The sequence below is a fragment of the Vitis riparia genome, chromosome 9, assembly GCF_004353265.1.
Source record: "Vitis riparia cultivar Riparia Gloire de Montpellier isolate 1030 chromosome 9, EGFV_Vit.rip_1.0, whole genome shotgun sequence".
NCBI classification, from domain to species: Eukaryota; Viridiplantae; Streptophyta; class Magnoliopsida; order Vitales; family Vitaceae; genus Vitis; species Vitis riparia.
In genome coordinates this window covers 11509506-11528035 of record NC_048439.1, presented here as the reverse complement: position 1 = coordinate 11528035, position 18530 = coordinate 11509506, and positions in this window count along the sequence as shown.

Sequence of the window (18530 nt, the reverse complement as noted above, 5' to 3'; positions counted from 1 at the left end):
TGACTCTGAATGTCGTAAACCGTGAATGAACGGTGGCTCTAAACGCCAAATTGCAAGGAAATGATGAGGGGAAAATATGCCCCAGTGTAGCATGCCACCGCAATGCTCAATCCAGTGTAAATGACTGAAAGGGACTTTACGAGTCTCTAACGATGCTCCACTAGCAAGTTGGGATAATCAAATCGACTGTGAACATAGTCTCACAACCCTCCCAACTAAATCATGAGGTCTCAATCTCAAAGTAACAATCCACTGAAGAGTCATGGCTAGTAGGGCGATCAGAACCTGAACGTCGTGCTCCATTGAAAGCTCATCTCGACGAAAATCACAAGAACAATGATCTGTAAGGCAAATACAATATATCTCGGTCAAGTGATGGAAACTGTAACGGATCTGTGAGAGAACGATCGCCTCCACGGCTAAATGAGGGAAATATGTCCCAGCATAACGTCAGATGTACCCGATATGCCCTGATAACTCAAGAATAACTCCATGGGGATGTATAAAAGATCTGACATGTACTCCACTGAAATGGTGATGTAGGAACCTATGCAATTGGAGTAACTCCACCTAAGAATCATGACAATATCGAAAAATATGAACCTGAAGAAAAGACTCAATAAGGCTTCACCAGAGAATCGGGACAAAATGAAATCGAATCATCAATCTAACGTGTATCTCATAACTAGGGATAATCATACAAATCCATGGAGATCTACAAATCTCGACCAAGAGGACAAATATGCTCCAGTATGGCATCGAATGTGCGACAGGTCGAAAAGATCAACTGACATCAAATCATCAATCATCACCTATGCAATCCTGGTCACCCGAATCCATAACTGAATTAGACCCACAAATCAAAGAGGCGTATCTCGGGAGGAAGCATGATGACATATAAGTACTGAAAGGTGCAGACCTAACTGGATAGCTCCAGAAAGACTCTACTGGAGGGTCATCGTCTCAATGTGTATCTCGTAAGCGGCAATGAGCATGCAACTCCATGAAAATTTGTAAATCTCAATCGAAACGGAAATATGCCCCAATATGGCATCAGATGTATGGTAAGTCGAAAATCGAGTGACATGAAATCTCAACCGTCAAATGTGAGATCTCCGTAATCCAAATCGAACCCAAACATCAAGGAAATGTCTCCCAGAATAAGGAGCATGATGACATACAAATGTCAAAAAATACGGGTCTGACTGGATGGCTTAAGGGAGGCTCCATCGAGGAACCATGATAAAATAACGAACACGTCCTCGTCTCAGTGTGCATCCCGCAAGTGGGAGTGATCATGTAGTTCCATGAAGATCTATAAATCTCAATCAAAATGAAAATATGCCCCAGTATAGAATCAGATGTGGAATAATCCGAAAATCGGACAACATCAAATAATCTGTCATCAAATGTGTGATCACAATAATCCAAATCCATAGCTGAATCCAACCCACATATCAAAAGGCGTCTCTCAAAAGAAGAAGCATGAGGACATCTAAATGTCAAAAGTGTGCACCTGACTGAATCACTTAAGAGAGGCTCTCCTGGGAGATCATGATAAGATAACGAACACGTCCTCGTCTTGGTGTGCATACCGCAAGTGGGAGTGATCATATAACTCTGTGAAGATCTATAAATCTCGTCCAGGACGGAAATATGCCCTAGTATGACGTCAAATGTACGGTAGGTCAGAAACCAAGTGACATGGAATTATCTATCATCGAACATGTGATCTCTGTGATCCAAATCAAGTCCAAACAACTAGGGAACGTCTCCTAGGATAAGAAGCATGGCGGCAACCAAATGTTGAGAAATGTGGGCCTGACTGAATGGCTCCATAGAGGCTCCACTGAGGGATCATCATAAAATAGCAAACCAATCAATCATCTCAACATACATCTCGCAAGTGGGGATAAGCATGCAACTCTTAAATATCTGTAGATCTTGCCCGAAAGGGAATATGCCCTAGTATGACATTGAATATGTGATAAATCAGAAAAATCAGGTGACATCAAATCATCCATCGTCAAGCACATGATCCCGGTAATCCAAGCACAGCTGAATCAGATCTAAACATCAAAGAGACGACTCCCAGAAGAAGAAGCATGACGATATCTAAATATCAACCATATCTCAAACACCTGTCCAAGTAGAGGCTGTCGAAGACGATATCTGATCCCATGGCCTCATGGTGGTATTAAGACACGGGACGTAATGTAGGCCAAGGTGATAGGGTGATAGAAATGAAGGAAAACTAGGCTCAAATACCCAATGATAAAAAAATCATGCCCTCATATATGAAATGCAACATGTATAGTGAATCCCGTGACCCATGGACCTGAGGATGCCTAACGTGAATATGATGTCTGTAAGGAGACAAATGAAGCAAAATGAACTGATAGTGATATGTGTAATGATGATGCGAAGAGAGTATCAAACCCGAGATGGGTTGCTGTAAGAAAAGAATAAGATGTGAAGTGAAAATGATGAATCAGAAGTGAAAACGAGGATGATGATGGAACAAATGACACAAATAGGAGTAGTGATTAACTCAAATCAGACATGAAGTGAAGTCACATCAATAATGAACGTAATGATGGAAGGGACAATAACCTAGAGCTCCTAGGAGAAGGTCACTCATCTCACTCTCGAAATATACAATAAAAATGAATACAAAGCATGAAGGGCCTCGGAAAGCCCACAAACGAACTCCCATTGATAAACATACTCAATCAAGTGACCCTTAAACATCAATATACACACTCAATGATAAAAAGTAATAACACATGCGTTTTTTTTTTCAATTTTTTTTTCATTCATTTTTTTTCTTTTCAAATTTTTTTTTATTTTTTTTATTTTTTTATTTTTATACATATATACAGATGTACACACCCTGAACATGAACAAAATAAATCCCAAAGATGATATCAACGATGGATAGACACACTCTCAAAACTAAGGTAACAAAAACTCTCTCTGACAAGATGACTTTCTCAAACTAAGAATCTCTGAACCAGTGTCCATAGAATAGATAGTGGAAATGATGTGACTATCCTCCATGTAATGAACTGAGGAGGATCACCATTCAAGGTGGAGAGAATATGAAACAAAACAAGCAGTAGATATAACAAAGAAGAAAAGATGAAGGACAACCACTGAGATACGGTGGAATACAGTAATGTGATGGTAGGAAAAAATGATGAGAGAAGGATGCACCTGTAGGTCCAAGACTCATGAGACTCCGAAACAATGCATGCATACACTAAAGGGCCCCTATCCCGATGTAGAAATGTGTGCAAGTCAATAAGAAAGAAAAGATATAATGCACATGTGAGGCTCAATGGGTTAGCAACGGTCTATGTATCAAAAAAGTGAAAGGGTATATGGCTAACCGAAATGATGGCCACCCATCCTGTGACCATGGTCTCAAACATAGTACATCTTTAGTTGATCCACATTGGTCGGCTCTGAGAATCGGTTTCCATCTAGATCCATCAACCATGCAGCGCCCTCTAGGGTCAACTCCCTGATGAAATAAAGTCTGTTCCAGCTGGGTCCGAACTTCCCTCTAGGATCTCTAATCAATCCTCTGATGAACCTTACGACTAAGTCACCTCTCTATAATGGTCAATCAACAATCTCTGCTATCTCCCCCCACTAGCGGGAGATGAAGGAAGAAATGGACTCATCGGATCTTTGTCTGAAACCCTCAAGCTCTCTCCTCGACACATCCATGACAGTACTAAATGAAAACTATCACAGAAACTCCTAAGCTAGGTCATTCCATGTCCTACGTCGCGAGGACTCCAAAGATGTGAACTAATGCTGGGTTGTGCTACTCAGAGATAAAGGAAACATGGTGATCATCTGTGACTCGTTTAACCCATGGACCCTCATCACAGTACTGTAGAGTCAAAGATGAATACATGGACAACCAACGCCCGTGTACCTCTCAATGTCAGGCATCCTGAACTTGGCCAGTAGACTGGCCATTGGTATACTATCAAGATCATCCCAAGTCCATGAACTGTCAGATACTCTCAACTACTTGATACGCTACTCAATACGATCCATACATGAATGAGTATCCTCAAGGATTGTCTACTCTGCTGACTGTCTATCTTCTACCTGAGACTAGTCAAGGCTTCCTAAATAGAAGCCATGGAGGCCGTGAACTGATCAACTGTGACAATCCGCCGATCCATGTCCGATCTCTCGGGAAAGCGAACTAATCTCCCCTCTACTCTGACCCAAGATGACAAATCCACACTGAGAATGAAAAACCAATCCTGAAAGGCATGAAACACAAGATACTTGAATAGAATCCATGGTGTCTGTGAACTAGTCAACTATGACAGTCTGCTGATCTATGCCTGACCTCTCGGAAAACCGAACTGAGCTCCCCTGTACTCTAACCCAAGATGGTAAATCCACACTGAGAATGAAAAACCAATCCTGAAGAGCATGAAACACAAGATACCTAAATAGAATCCATGGCGTCTGTGAACTAGTCAACTGTGATAGTCTGCTGATCTATGCTTGACCTCTCGGAAAATCAAACTGAGCTCTCCTGTACTCTAACCCAAGATGGTAAATCCACACCGAGAATGAAGAACTAATCCTGAAGAGCATGAAACACGAGATATGGTAGGCACAGGGAAAACATGGAAGAAATGCTAGTCTGAACTGGAATAAGTAAGACATCAAAGTGTAGAAGGACTGTCCGACTGTAACTCAAACTTGTACTGATCTCTGTGCACTCTCAATTGGAGACTAAAAAAGGGAATATTGAATCCCAACTATGACCAAAGAGGCTTTAAAGGCCCTCAGATGCACCCACGTGTATGTAGGGAGTCCTAATAAAAAGATCTACGACTCAACCTACGAGGTCAAAGTGGCTCTAAATGGATATGGGTGGACTTTAAAAGATCCCTAGCAAAAGCGATCATACCCTCCGATGGTACACAACCCTTTGCATGCCTCCGAAGAGACGGGGCGCTTCCATGCAAGGTGGTCATCACCTCCACACATGCACTACCTCGGCATCCCAGGGGGTTTCCTATGGTGAAACCTCTCAAAACTCTCAACACTCAAAAGTCAACTAGAAGTGAACGATGTGGGTGCATCCGATAACCCTAAGAAGCTAAAATAGGAAATGAAACACACTGGCCACACCAATATCCATGAAACCTAGCTCTGGGCTATACAGGTCTTCAAAGATCGAACTCCAATCAACATCGACGTGTTGGCCTCCTCCAGAATGCTCCCAAACATCGATATAGCCCATCATTAGACCCTACTCCTAATAACTAACTCGGTCAAAGAGCAAACAAAACAACAAATCTCATATCATAATACGAGATCAAGGAAAACAAGATCGATCAAGACTAGGGAGTTAGAGGTAAGGGGATAGATGTGTGTCCCACACAAACAAACAATACATGCATCACATAAAAGAATAGCAGTCATGCACCAAAGCAGTCATGCAAATAACAGGTATATAACTCATATCTACACACAAGCTAGGCAAAAATATGATAAGCAAGATAAGAATATAACAAGAATAGACAATATGTCGAGATAAACAAGATAATATACAACAAATAGAATCAATCATGCCAAGATGAATGAAATATACAAAAATGAGAATATACATGTTCAGGAAAGCAAGATAATCATACAACAAGAAGAGTCACTATGCTAAAGTAGGTAAGAGAATCAATCGATGTAATCAACTTGTCAACATCACAAATGAACATAACAGCCAAACATATATTACAGACAAACATATCAAAGCTCTCAACGTGCAATCAACAACCAATCATACCAAGACACATAGAGAGGGGTATCAATTAATCAACCAATCAAATGCCACATTCCTCTCAACTCGAGTTCAAGTTTGACCCTCTAAAAATCCCCAGTGGAGTCGCCATTTTGTAGACCCCGCATTTTGCTCGATGCGTTCCCACTCGATGGTGAAACTCGTTTTTTATTTTATTTGATGAAAATTTGATTTTTAGAAAAAGACTTGGAGTCGCCACTTATTTTTGTTTTATTTTTGTTAAGGGAAAAACCAAATAAGAAAGAAAACCCTAAGTGTGACTCCTGAAGGAAAAAAACGAGTCTGTGAAAAACCAAGTCTAAGTTTGGGGGTCAGGTTACTTATTAGGAAGGTACGATGGTGAGCCGTAGCACCCCTCTAAGCCCGCATATGTACGGCCTTTACTAAACGAATTGAGGACATTGTGGTAGTTAATTAATTAATTATGGATACTAAGAAAAATAATCAATATACAGGTTATGGTGAGAATTAATATGCACAAAAACAATGATGAAATCTAATTACAAAAATACACAAAATAAATAATAAAAGAATTATGCAAAATGATTTATTGAATTAAATAAATAAAAGATATTAAAAAAAGTTTTAAAGAAATTTCAAAGGATTTTATTAAAAATGATTTTGAATTAATGATTTCCATTTATTACTTATAAAAAGAAACAATTTATTTTCTCAATTTTAATTGTATACAATTTTCAAAAAAAAACTATTTACACTTATTGTATCCAAAGAATTCATTACAAAATTTCAATTTGGGCACAAAAATTATTTCTTACTTATTTTTACTAGAAAATAATGAATTTTTACAATTTTATTTACAAAAGTATTTAGATTCATTTTCATTTAAAAGAGTGATTTTTATAAATTATTTAAAATGACATAACTTTATTTACAAAAGAATTTTTAATTGAAAGGAAAAAATAAAAATAAAAGTAAGAATAAAAATAAAAATAAAAATAAATAAATAAATCATCTATTTCTAAAAATAACTTTTAATCTGATTTTAATTAAGTAAAAAGAATTTATTTAAAAAAAACATTTTTTTTTGGACGATTTTATTAAAAATTAATTTTTGGGACAACTTTATTTACAAAACAATATTTGGAAAACTTTTGTTAAACAAAGAAATTTTTGGACAAATATTATTTAAAAACAAATTTTCAAATTCCATTAAAAACATTTCTTTTGGATTTTTCTAAATGCATTTTTTTAAATTTTTATAAAAATAAAATAAAATAAAATAAAATAAAAACTTTCTTTTATTAAAAATAATATTTTAAATTGTTGTTTTATTAAAACACATTTACTGACTTCTTTCTCTCATTTGAACAAAATTTCTAGTTTGTTCGATGTTGAATTTTGTATACTCAATAAATACATGCGAACGAATATTTATACAAACTAATAAAAATAAAATCAAATAAAAAGTGAGAAATAAAATATGTACCCAAATAAACTTACAACAAGCTCCACGTGTCATCAATTCGTACTTAGCCAACAAGATTGTAGAGCAGGTCCATACAAAAACAAGAATAATACAAATATAAATATCTAGAGATGTATAAAATCCCAAACAAATATTCAAACCTAAATTCCAATTTCAAATTAGTCCCATAAATTTCGTCAATTAAAATGAGCCCAAATTACTATCTTAACCCAGAACGTCCAAATTAATAACAAAAAATACAAACACAATCAACCAAACCTAAAATTGGATAAAGTAAAATAATTTCTACTATACCTAAATTTAATATTTCATAATCTAAGCGTAGTTTAATATACACCCCAATTTTCTCATATCCAAATTAAACAATTTAAATTGGCCAAGCCCATATCAAATATTCAAATAATCCAACAAATCCCACCAACATTATGGGCCCCAAAATTCACATCAATTAACAAGCCCGCATAAAAAAAAAACACATGGTCAAGAGAAATAATATTTCAAGCCCAATCCAATAAGTCCAAACAAACAACAACTTAACACTAGGTCCAGGTCCAAATAAACAATATGCAATTGATATAATCTAAATATTCCCAAATTGATCACCAAATACAATATGCCCACAAACCCAAATTAACAAATTTCAAATTAATTCACTAACAAAAAATAAAATCAAATTATGTATTAATCTACCAAAAACAAATTAATCGAAAATTTTATATTAATTCAACAATCCAAATTTCACAAATAATAATTATTATTAAAATAAAATAAAATAACAACAACGACAATAATAATAATAATAATAATAATAATAATAACAACGGAAATGGATGAGATGGGAAGGGGTCGTCGGCCGGCAGTGGCTCGCCGGCGGCAATATTGAGGGTGGACGGGTTTTCGGGAAGCAAAATAAAATGAAATAAAAATTAAAATCAAATGGGAGGTGTGGTGGAGTGCTGTGAAGGAGGAAGAAGATGGAAGGGGGGAGAAGAAAAGAAAAAAAAAGCCCAGAAGCCAAGGTGGGGTGTCGGCCGTGTGAGAGTGAATGGAGAGGGGGCTGCCCAAAAGTCCTAAAAAAACTCCAGAAAGAAAAGAAAAAGCAAGAAGAAAAAAAATGGGGGGGTTCTCTGCTGTTCCGGGAGCGTGTCCAAAAATGGAGGGGGGGCGGGAGAAGACAAGAATTAGGGGGGTCCCCCACATGGGAAGGGAGAATGGGGGGAAAATGAAAAGAAAAAAAAAAAAAGAGATATTTTGATGGTGGCCGGTGGTGTCAGAGGAGAGAGAGAAGGAGCGGGTAGATAAAGGGTAGGTGGGGGAGAAAAAAGGAAGAAAGAGGGAAGAGAAAAAAATAAAATAATAAAAGAAATTAATATATATATATATATATATAATATAATATTATAATAATAATAAAAATAAAATAATAAAATAAGTATAATAATAATAAAATAAAATAAAAATTTATGAAATAATAAAGACTAAAAATTAAAGGATGAGTGAGCCTAAAATAACACATATAATCGGGATTTAAAATTGGGACAAATTTTGAGGTCTATAATAAATCTAATTTATATAATATAAATTTAGTTCAATTATTAAAAATAAAAGTAATTTTATAATTACAAATAAATAAAATATGAATAGTAACATCACAACTATTAACATCCTCACAAAAGCATAATTAATTAAATCATAAATTATATATTTTTTTTATAAATATTCTAAAATTGTGGCTATTAACATCCTCATAAAAACAAAATTGATTTATTTTATCAAAAATAGATAATTAATAATTGCTAATACTATTTCATTTTAAATGAATTTAAAAACAAGTAAAGTTTAACCTTTTTATTTTTTTAAGGTAGAAATGAATCGAGTTTTCATTACATGCACACATTTAGTACTCAATTAGGAATATAGTATTCTAACACTTTTATGTAATCCATTATTAATTAATTAGATTTAAAATTCCAAATTATTCTTAAAAATTAAAAGATTCTTTAAAGAATTTAAAATATTAATTATGTTTCAGTTAAATTTATCTACCTAGTGAGAAAATAAAAAAAATATAGTTTTGTATGGTAGAAATAATAAAGTCATGACTCATAAGTGTAAGTTTTGGTTTATTAATTTTTATAATTATCATGCATTTTTTAGTTTTATTTTTATTTTTAAAAATATTAAATTTATTAATTTACTAAAAAGTTTCAATTGATTTGAAATTCATTTCACTATTAAAAAAAATTCTATACAAAAAAAAAAAAAAAAACAATATAATCATTCTAAATCAATTTTTACCCATAAATTTCTAATATTTATTTGGCTTTTAAACTATTTTTAAAAATCACTAGACTCGTTAGCAAATCCAACCCATTAAGTTTTCCTTAATTTAGAGTTTATTTACCTAGTGATAATTTTTTTTAAATATGATTATATATAAGGAAAAAACTCGTAAAACCCTTGAAAATGAATTTAGGTTGGTGACCTTTTAATATTAATTTGATCAATTTTGCCTTCTTAATTTTCTAATACTAATTGAATGGAATCTTGAGCTCCAAATTATTTTTAAAAATTAATAAATCTTTTTATTAAAAATTGCTAGATTTGGAATCTATTTGTTAAAAAAAAAAATAGAGAAGTTAAAAAGATAGAAAAACACACATAATTCAAATATCATATTTGAAGATCTTTTGTATTGATATTAGGTGGTAAAAAGAGAGCGAAGAAAGAAAAATATTATCATATTCTATTTTATTTGCTTTGTGTGAATTTTATTTTATTTTATTATTTTATTTCCTTTTATTTTTAAAAACTAGTAAAAAAATAACTTTTATTTGTTTTCCAAAAACGGTTCTTTATTTCACTTTTTTTTTTAAAAAAAAACAAATTATTTCCAAATAATAACAATTAAACAGTATCATACATTTTCAAAAACAATTTTTTCTTTTAAAAAATGGAGCATTGGTTTTAAAACACACAACCAAGGAGACTTCTGAAGGAAAAAAAAAACACTCTCAAAGATATTTATTGTAAATAAAACATAAAAATTATTATAAATTATGTGTAGCTTGAATTATTTTTTAAATGAAAATAAAAAATAATTTTAGATTATATCTATAAATATTATTATCAATTTATTTCTTTTTTCATTCTCATTTCCATTATTATCTAATATTAACATAAAATCAAATAATCATTCCAAATTCTTTTTTATTCAAAAAGAAATAAAAATAAAAACAAAATATCCATTCTCATTCCTCCCGTAACATCTGCAAAACATAGCCCAAAGGTCTCAGGATGTTTTGGAATGACGCTAGACATTTGTACCAAATAGTATTGAAGCTGAATAAAGCCCAAGAAAAATTTGACTCCCGCATGCTTCTAGGATTAATCGGTGTAAAACGATAAGCAAAGGGTGCATGTAATTATCACATGTCATTCATATACAGATTTCTGACATCTAAATTTCAACTAAAGTATTGAAAAGAGAGAGAATCTGGAAGTCATGTTAAACAATAACTGAGTTTCTAGCATGGAGATGGAATAGGTACAGAAAATAAATGATCTTGAGCAGGTGATAACTCTAAAAAAGCTAGTGCCTTTTTCTCGGTACACATGATATATGTTGGATTCATTACCTCCACTTGCATATAATGAATTATAGTGTACTTCAGTCCAGAAGCTCAACCAAAGCTCTACATCCACAAAAACAAAATCTTCAGTCACAATCCCAAAAACTTATGATGAAAATCAGAAGTCCGGAAGATTCAGAAGATCAGTTTGATTTGAAGTAACAGGCGATTATGGATATGGTATTAATTTGGTCTAATCTGGATACATAGACCAACAGATTTTAGTATAGACGGAATCTTGGATGAGTTATCTCAAAACTATGTCTATTTCCACCATCATTTGGGCAAGGGGATTTATGGTTTGGATCAGAGTAATCCCATTATGTAGCCGAGCAACTTCCCACCAACGGTAATGCTTATGATTAATCTTTAAGTAGGTAACAGAAAACAGAACATCCAAACTTAGATCATCTTTTCTCCATATAACTGTACTACTTTTAAATAATACCATTTCCACTAATATTACTACAACTACTTCTAATCAACAATAATGTGGTGATAATCATTATCATTATTATTATTGTTGTTGCTGTTGTTGTTGTCATTCACAGTTAACTAAAGACACCATTGGACAAAGCAACAAAATGTAAATCTTTCTCAATTTAATTGCAATTTTTTGGGTTATGTTTGGTTCCCGGAAAATACTAGGGAAAGAAAAAAAATGTTAAAAAAAATAGTTTCCTTAGGTTTGGTTTCACTATAAAAAAAATATATAAAAAATCAACTATAATTAAAATTAATTTAAAATTTATATATTTTTAAATTATTTAATCTTACTATATTAGAGCGAAATAAGATAAATAAATTTAAAGAAACATATAAAAATAATTTATTAAATTTAAACTTATTTTTTTATTTTCCTTAACTTTTTCTTTCCTTCTACTTTTCCTCTATATTTTATTTCCTTCACATTTTCATTCAAATTTTATGAGAACCAAACATAGCCTAAACCAAAAAAAAAAAAAAGGAAAATAATGCTACTAATAATAGTGTCATTGTTATCACTCATATAACTTAAACGCAAGGTGATAGATAACTAGCCAAAATGTGAAAATGGAATAGAACTCGAACATTATTTTCTTCATTTCAACTCTACTTTTGTTTTTTGTTTTTATTTTTATTTTTTATTTCCATGTTCCTTTAATTTTGTCTTTTTATAGAGATTTACTTGATGATTCTGTAAGATTCAAGCTTAGCCCCATCCTAAGAGACTAGACGTCTTTCCTTCCCGAACAGATTAAACAAAATATTGGTTCATGTAGCATGCCACTACAAGTCAGGATATAAGAACTATTGATGAGGATGAATATCCAAAACATACATAAAAAAAGGGAATTAGTATAAGTTGCAATTAAAATAGGATTAGTAATACTTAGAATTAAATTAGGATTAGTATTTATTGGAATTAAATTTGGAATAGCTAATTAAGTTATTAGAGAACTAGAATTAGAGTCATAATAGATTATTTGAATCCTAGTAGACTTTGAATTTCTTAAAAAAAAACCTATAAATAAGGCTAATTAATATAAACCAAAGTAATTGATAGGTGATTAAATAATATTAGTTTTTTTTGCAAGTATTGTAATTCTCAATAGTGAGGTTCTAAGAAGGCCTTAGTGATACTCTAAGGTTTTTTTTTAAATTTTTTTTTTTATCTCTTCTTATTCTTTATCTTCTTTCCCTATATTATTTAGCTTTTTTTTTTTTTTTTGCAAGCATTGCAATTCTCAATGGTGAAACTCCCTTCATATTATTTTAGATGAGACTCCTACAAAGCCTTAATGAGACTCTAGGGCTTCTATGTTTTCTTCTTCTTATCTTCTTTACTCTTATTTTATTTTGATGACATAAATTTTATCCATTATTCCTCTCCTTAAACCCTAAAAAAATAAAAACTCTAGCCCATTTATTTTATTATAGACAACCATCCTTGTGTTGTCTCACATCAGCTATTGTAATATGGATTGCTCAAAACATAGCTCGAATGGATTTCACAACAATTTTTAATCTAAATATGGAAACCTGAGTTGACATTTTGACTATGGTGACCTTATTCCTTCATACACAATTCAAAAATGTACAATATGTGCTTTTGTTTCCAAGTATGGTCAATCAATCCATGGATAATATATTTGTAATTTCTCTTCTTTTTCATTTCTTATATGTGTGGATAGCCTAATAAGACAACCACCTCTTCCTCGATAAGAATAATAGATTTGGGAAATTGAATGGCAAAAATAGTATCAAAACAAGAGTGTGGCTACTATGAGAAGCTTCCTTCTATGTATCCTTCATAGGCTCAAGACCCTTTGGCCATTCAAGGTAGGCAAATAATCCGTCTGGACTAAGACAAGCTCCATTTGGTGCAAGAGGAAAGATAGATTTCCTTCTTCCCCAATGCCAAACGGAATGGACAAACCAAACTAACTAAGGACTTCTAGACAAACAACCAAGCCAGTCAGAAATTCTAGGCATTGAGCGGATGAATAATTGCTACCAATGCCTAAGCGACAATCAAAACAACATTTACACCTAAAAATCAATGTCCCTCTGTCATTACACGCAATCAGTAATATTGACAAACATAAATGCATAGTCAATGACGTGGTCCGAGATTCTTGCATGACAGACAACAAATGATGCCAATCGGTAGCTCTTATTTGGTATGATTGCCCAATCCGCGCTAAGATAATGACGTTGACTACCTTATTAAGGTATAGTATTTACCCCAATGACATTCATCAGCGCATGAAGGGTATGAATGCACAATCAACGCTACAATGATGGTGCCATACGTTCTATAAAAACCCTTCCAAAGGCATGAAAAAGGTATGCACACATAGCCATTCAAAAGCTTAGGTTCACTCATACTAGATTCTAACTTGAGCTTTAGATGGGCATGCTCAGACCACCTATCCAGACATCTTTTTATGTCAGAAAAAAGTTCGTCTGACTCTAGTGAAGCTAGAAAAACCTACATCTAATTGGCACAACAACAATATTGGCACTGTTTATGGGAACCGGCTAAGAATGTCAACACCCTCCAAAAACTAATCATCAGCTATGGGTGACGAAGATTATTTTGTTTAGGGCGAAAGGATGGAAAGACGCCAACAAGAAAATGAAAGGCAGATATAGACTCTGTTCTACCAAACGAAACAACTAAGAGAAGAAAATGAAGAGCTATAGGCTCAAATGTCAACTCAGAGGTTCCTTTTAAGGTTGGCACACTCAAAGCCGACAAACAACTTTACGACGAACGGTTGAGGCATTTTTCCTCAGAGGCACAGAGTTTCCCTCCGATAGCTACTTGAGATGATTCAAGGAGGAGCCTTTGCCAACTCGTCAAACATAGTCTGACGAAGGCACTAGCTCTACCCGAGCATCAAGGAAAAGAAGGTGTGGTAGAGGGGTTACATTTATCTAACGCGATGTGAGCTCGACTAGGACCTTAAGCACTAGGTGTGGAGGGGCAACCGCGCATGTCAGAGATCCTGAGGGCATGTCTAGGTTAGCCAGCTGTAGTAACCACATTCAGATGACCTTCTCAACCACCAACGCAACAACAGGCGGGAGTGCCAGTGACACGAGCCCCACCTGACTTTGTCAGTCAACAGTTGGATGACATGCTCTTCATGCTGTTTAACCCCCATATCATTAGCTATGAGCCGCCCAAAGGGTTCATAGTGCCTAAGTTCACAATGCACGACGAAATGAGGGACTCATTTGACCACATCATACACTTTAAACAACTCATGACCCTCGACATAGGGAATAATGCGTTGATGTGCAAGGTCTTTTCAGCCAACTTACATGACCAAGCTCCCTCCTAGTTCCATCGCCTCCCACAAAGTTTCGTGAACACATTTTGGGACATCTCAAAAGCCTTCGTAATCCACTACCTATGTTTCGCTTGCCAAAAATAAAACATAAGTACCTTACAAAACATCAAGTTGTAGGAGAATGAAATTGTAAGGGATTTCATGAAACGATTCGGGCAAGAAATGTTTCAAGTTGAATCGTACAGTATGGATGCCATCTTGCAAATCTTCAAGTGAAACATTAGCCCAAGCACTCCATTTTTTGAGTCTTTCATAAAAAAACTACCCATAACAATGGATGACCTATTCAGGCTGGCGGAAAAATATTATATGTTCCAAGATGATGCTCGAGCGACCTCTCAACAAGTCTTAGTCACCAATCAACTGTCCAAGAATGATAAGACAACAAGTTCTAAGCCTTCTAGCCAAATGAGACAAGGTAGCATAAGGCAAGACAACTGGCAACAACAAAAAAGACTCATTCCCCTAAGTATTTCCTATGAGAAACTCCTCCCATAGATTCATGAACTGTTGGACTTCAGATGGGTGGAGACAATCAAGACAGATCCAGATAGATGGGATCGGAACAAAAGTGCTCTTACCATAAGGATCATGGTCACACCACTGAACAATGCAAGAGTTTACATTACTTGGTGGAGAAACTCATTAGGGTTAGGCACCTTAAGCAATACATCTGCGCAGCAAACGGGCAAAGAGATGCGACACCAAAGGTAGCTGCCCAAGGCCCTATATCTTTGGCAGCCCCCAGGGTTGTCATCAACTATATACACAGAGGTCCAATAGATGACAAGCACAACTCTAAGCGAAAAAGGCGAAGGTTACTTTGTACGAATTCTGTAAGAGAACAGATTAGCTTTGTCTAGTGCACCTTCGTAGAAAGAAGTGTGCTTCCAGCCGACGACACAATCATCTTTCCTCCTATAGATGTTAATTGGGTATTGCAACCGTATGAAGATGCTTTGATCCTAACGCTGGGAGTGGGCAGTTTAGTTGATCTCTTACAAATGTTGGCCTATAGGCAAATGGGCTACTTGCCATCTGCCCTAGAGAATCCAAGAATTTTGTTATCTAGATTCAATGAAACTACAATAACCTCTCTGAGCGATGTTGTGTTGCCCATCCAAGCCAGCCTGGTCACATTGAGCAAGAGATTTTCAATGGTTGACGATTTGTCTCCTTACAATGCCATTATGGGATGTGCATGGCTTCACAAAATGAAAGTCATCCCTTCTACGTTCCATCAAATGGTAAGCTACCTCACAAAAGTGAGACAAGTCGATCTCCTTGGCAACCAACTACCCACACGATAATGTTATCAAGTAGTGCTAGAGTCCGGACATACAGCCGGTAAGGAGGCGCATCCGGAGTTATCAAACGCAATGGAACAATAGAAATTATTGAGACTGATGGAGAAAGGTCCATCCGTGGTTGATCCGCTCTAACCATTGTTCTTCTCACATGACATAGATCAAATCACCTACACCAATAACTTACTTGCGCAAGATGAAATGGAACTACTAAGGAATGCACTTCAAAAAAATAAGGACGTCTTTGCTTGGACTCACTCGAGCATGCTAGGAATCCATCTAGTCATGGCCACCCATAAACTCAACGTCTTACCCGTCTCTTGGCCTGTCCGAAAAAAGATCCGACATTTTCATTCGAATAGACAAAAAACCATCCAGACAGAAATTGACAAACTATTGACGGTTGGATTCATCAAATAAGTCAAATAGCCAAATTAGTTGGCGAACGTAGTGGTAGTCCCAAAGAAAGATGAAAGCTGGCGAGTCTATGTTGATTAAACCAACTTGAATGGTTTCTGCCCAAATGATAGCTTTCATTTGCCCCAAATAGATTAGGTAGTCAACTCCACTGCCTGGCATGGGATGCTCTCCTTTCTAGACTCCTTTTCTGAATACCACCAGATCCCTATGTTCCAACCAGACGAGGAGAAAACAACTTTTGTCACACCACAAGGACTGTATTGTTACAGAGTCATGCCATTTAGATTCAAGAATGCTAGCGCTACCTACCATAAACTAACAAAAAAAAAAATCTTCAAGCCCCTAATCGGTCAAACTGTGGAAGTCTACATTGATGACATTGTTGTAAAGAGTGAGACCCGAGCTGAGCACATCTAGCACATGGAAAAAGCATTCCATCTGATGTGGGCATACAACATGAAGCTCAATCTAGCTAAATGTGTCTTCAACGTTAGTACAGGGAAATTTCTAGGGTTTATGGTAACTCAAAGGGGAATTAAAGTTAATCCGGCTTAAGTGAAAACTATTCTCGAAACACCCATTCCAAGTTGCAAAAAGGAATTGCAGCGCCTTACGGGCCGTCTCGCAGTTTTGGATCATTTCATAACTTGTTTAATAGATAAGTTGTGACATTTCTTCGTCACACTTAAGGAGGCAAGCACATTCAGCTAGACAGACAAGTGTAAGCAAGCATTTGACGTAGTCAAGCGCTACCTCATTGAACCACCTATTCTAAGCAGCCCAAGTCCGGCAAAGAACTCTACATGTATCTGTCCGTATCTGACTACGTTGTTAGCGTCGTCTTGTTTTGACATATACGAGACAGGGAATAAAAAGCCATCTATTATGTGAGAAAATCAATGGTGGATGTTGAGACAGGGTATTTCAAAGTAGAGTAGAATACTCTAACACTGAGGAGTGCCACTCGAAAACTCTGCTCGCACTTCCAAGCTCATCAATTGATCATACTTACAAACCAACCACTCTAAGTCACTTGTACAAGTCAGACCTATTCGGGTGGATGTTGAAATGGGCAATGAAATTGAGTGAGTATGAGATCAAGTACCAGCCGCGATTATCCTTAATAGAGCATATTATGGTCGACTTTATAATTGAATTCCCTAAAAGACAAACACATTCTGTCGACTGCCCTAAAGGCAATGGTGGATACTTCATGTAGACATCCGTTTAGGGTGTTTGGATCTGGAGTGGGTTTGGTCCTACACCCATTGGGGAACTAGTAGAACAAGCTATCCGCTTCAGGTTTTCGGCTCCTAATAATGATGTGGAATATGAAGTTGTGTTAGCCAAGCTAGATTTTGCCCTAATGTTAGCCACAACTAAGTTGGAAATCAAGAGCGAGTCTCATCTACTTGTTAGGCAAATTCAACAAGAGTACAAAGCAAAGGATGAATGTATGGCACGATGCCTTGCCCTGGTGGAAGAACGCCTAAAAAAGCTAAACAAATGGTTCATAAAAAAGGTGTCACAAGAGGACAACGGAAAGGCTGACACATTAGCTAGGGTAGCTACCACTTTCCTTGTAAATTAGATGGTAATGTTGCCCATTTACCTCAAAGTCACGCCTTCCGTCACTCCCTGGCCAATATGCAATATCGGTCAAATAGACTTAGGATGGATGGTCAACATCATAAAATACCTCTAGATAGGGGATGTACCAGAAGATAGGAAGCAAGCACACAAACTTTGCATAAAAACAACACATTTTATTTTAATGAATGATCAACTTTATAAATGATCATTTGAAGACCTATACCTAAAGTGTTTAAGCGAGCCAAAGGCCAAGTATTTCCTAGTCAAACTCAATTAGGGCGTATGCGGCAATCACCCAGGTAGATGAACTTTGGCGCACTATACCTACACACAAGGATAATATTCACCCACCATGAAGCGAGACACTGAAATCTATGTCAGAAGATGTGATAGGTGTCAACGACATGCTTCCATTCCCTGTGTACCTTCGAAAGCCCTCAACCCAGT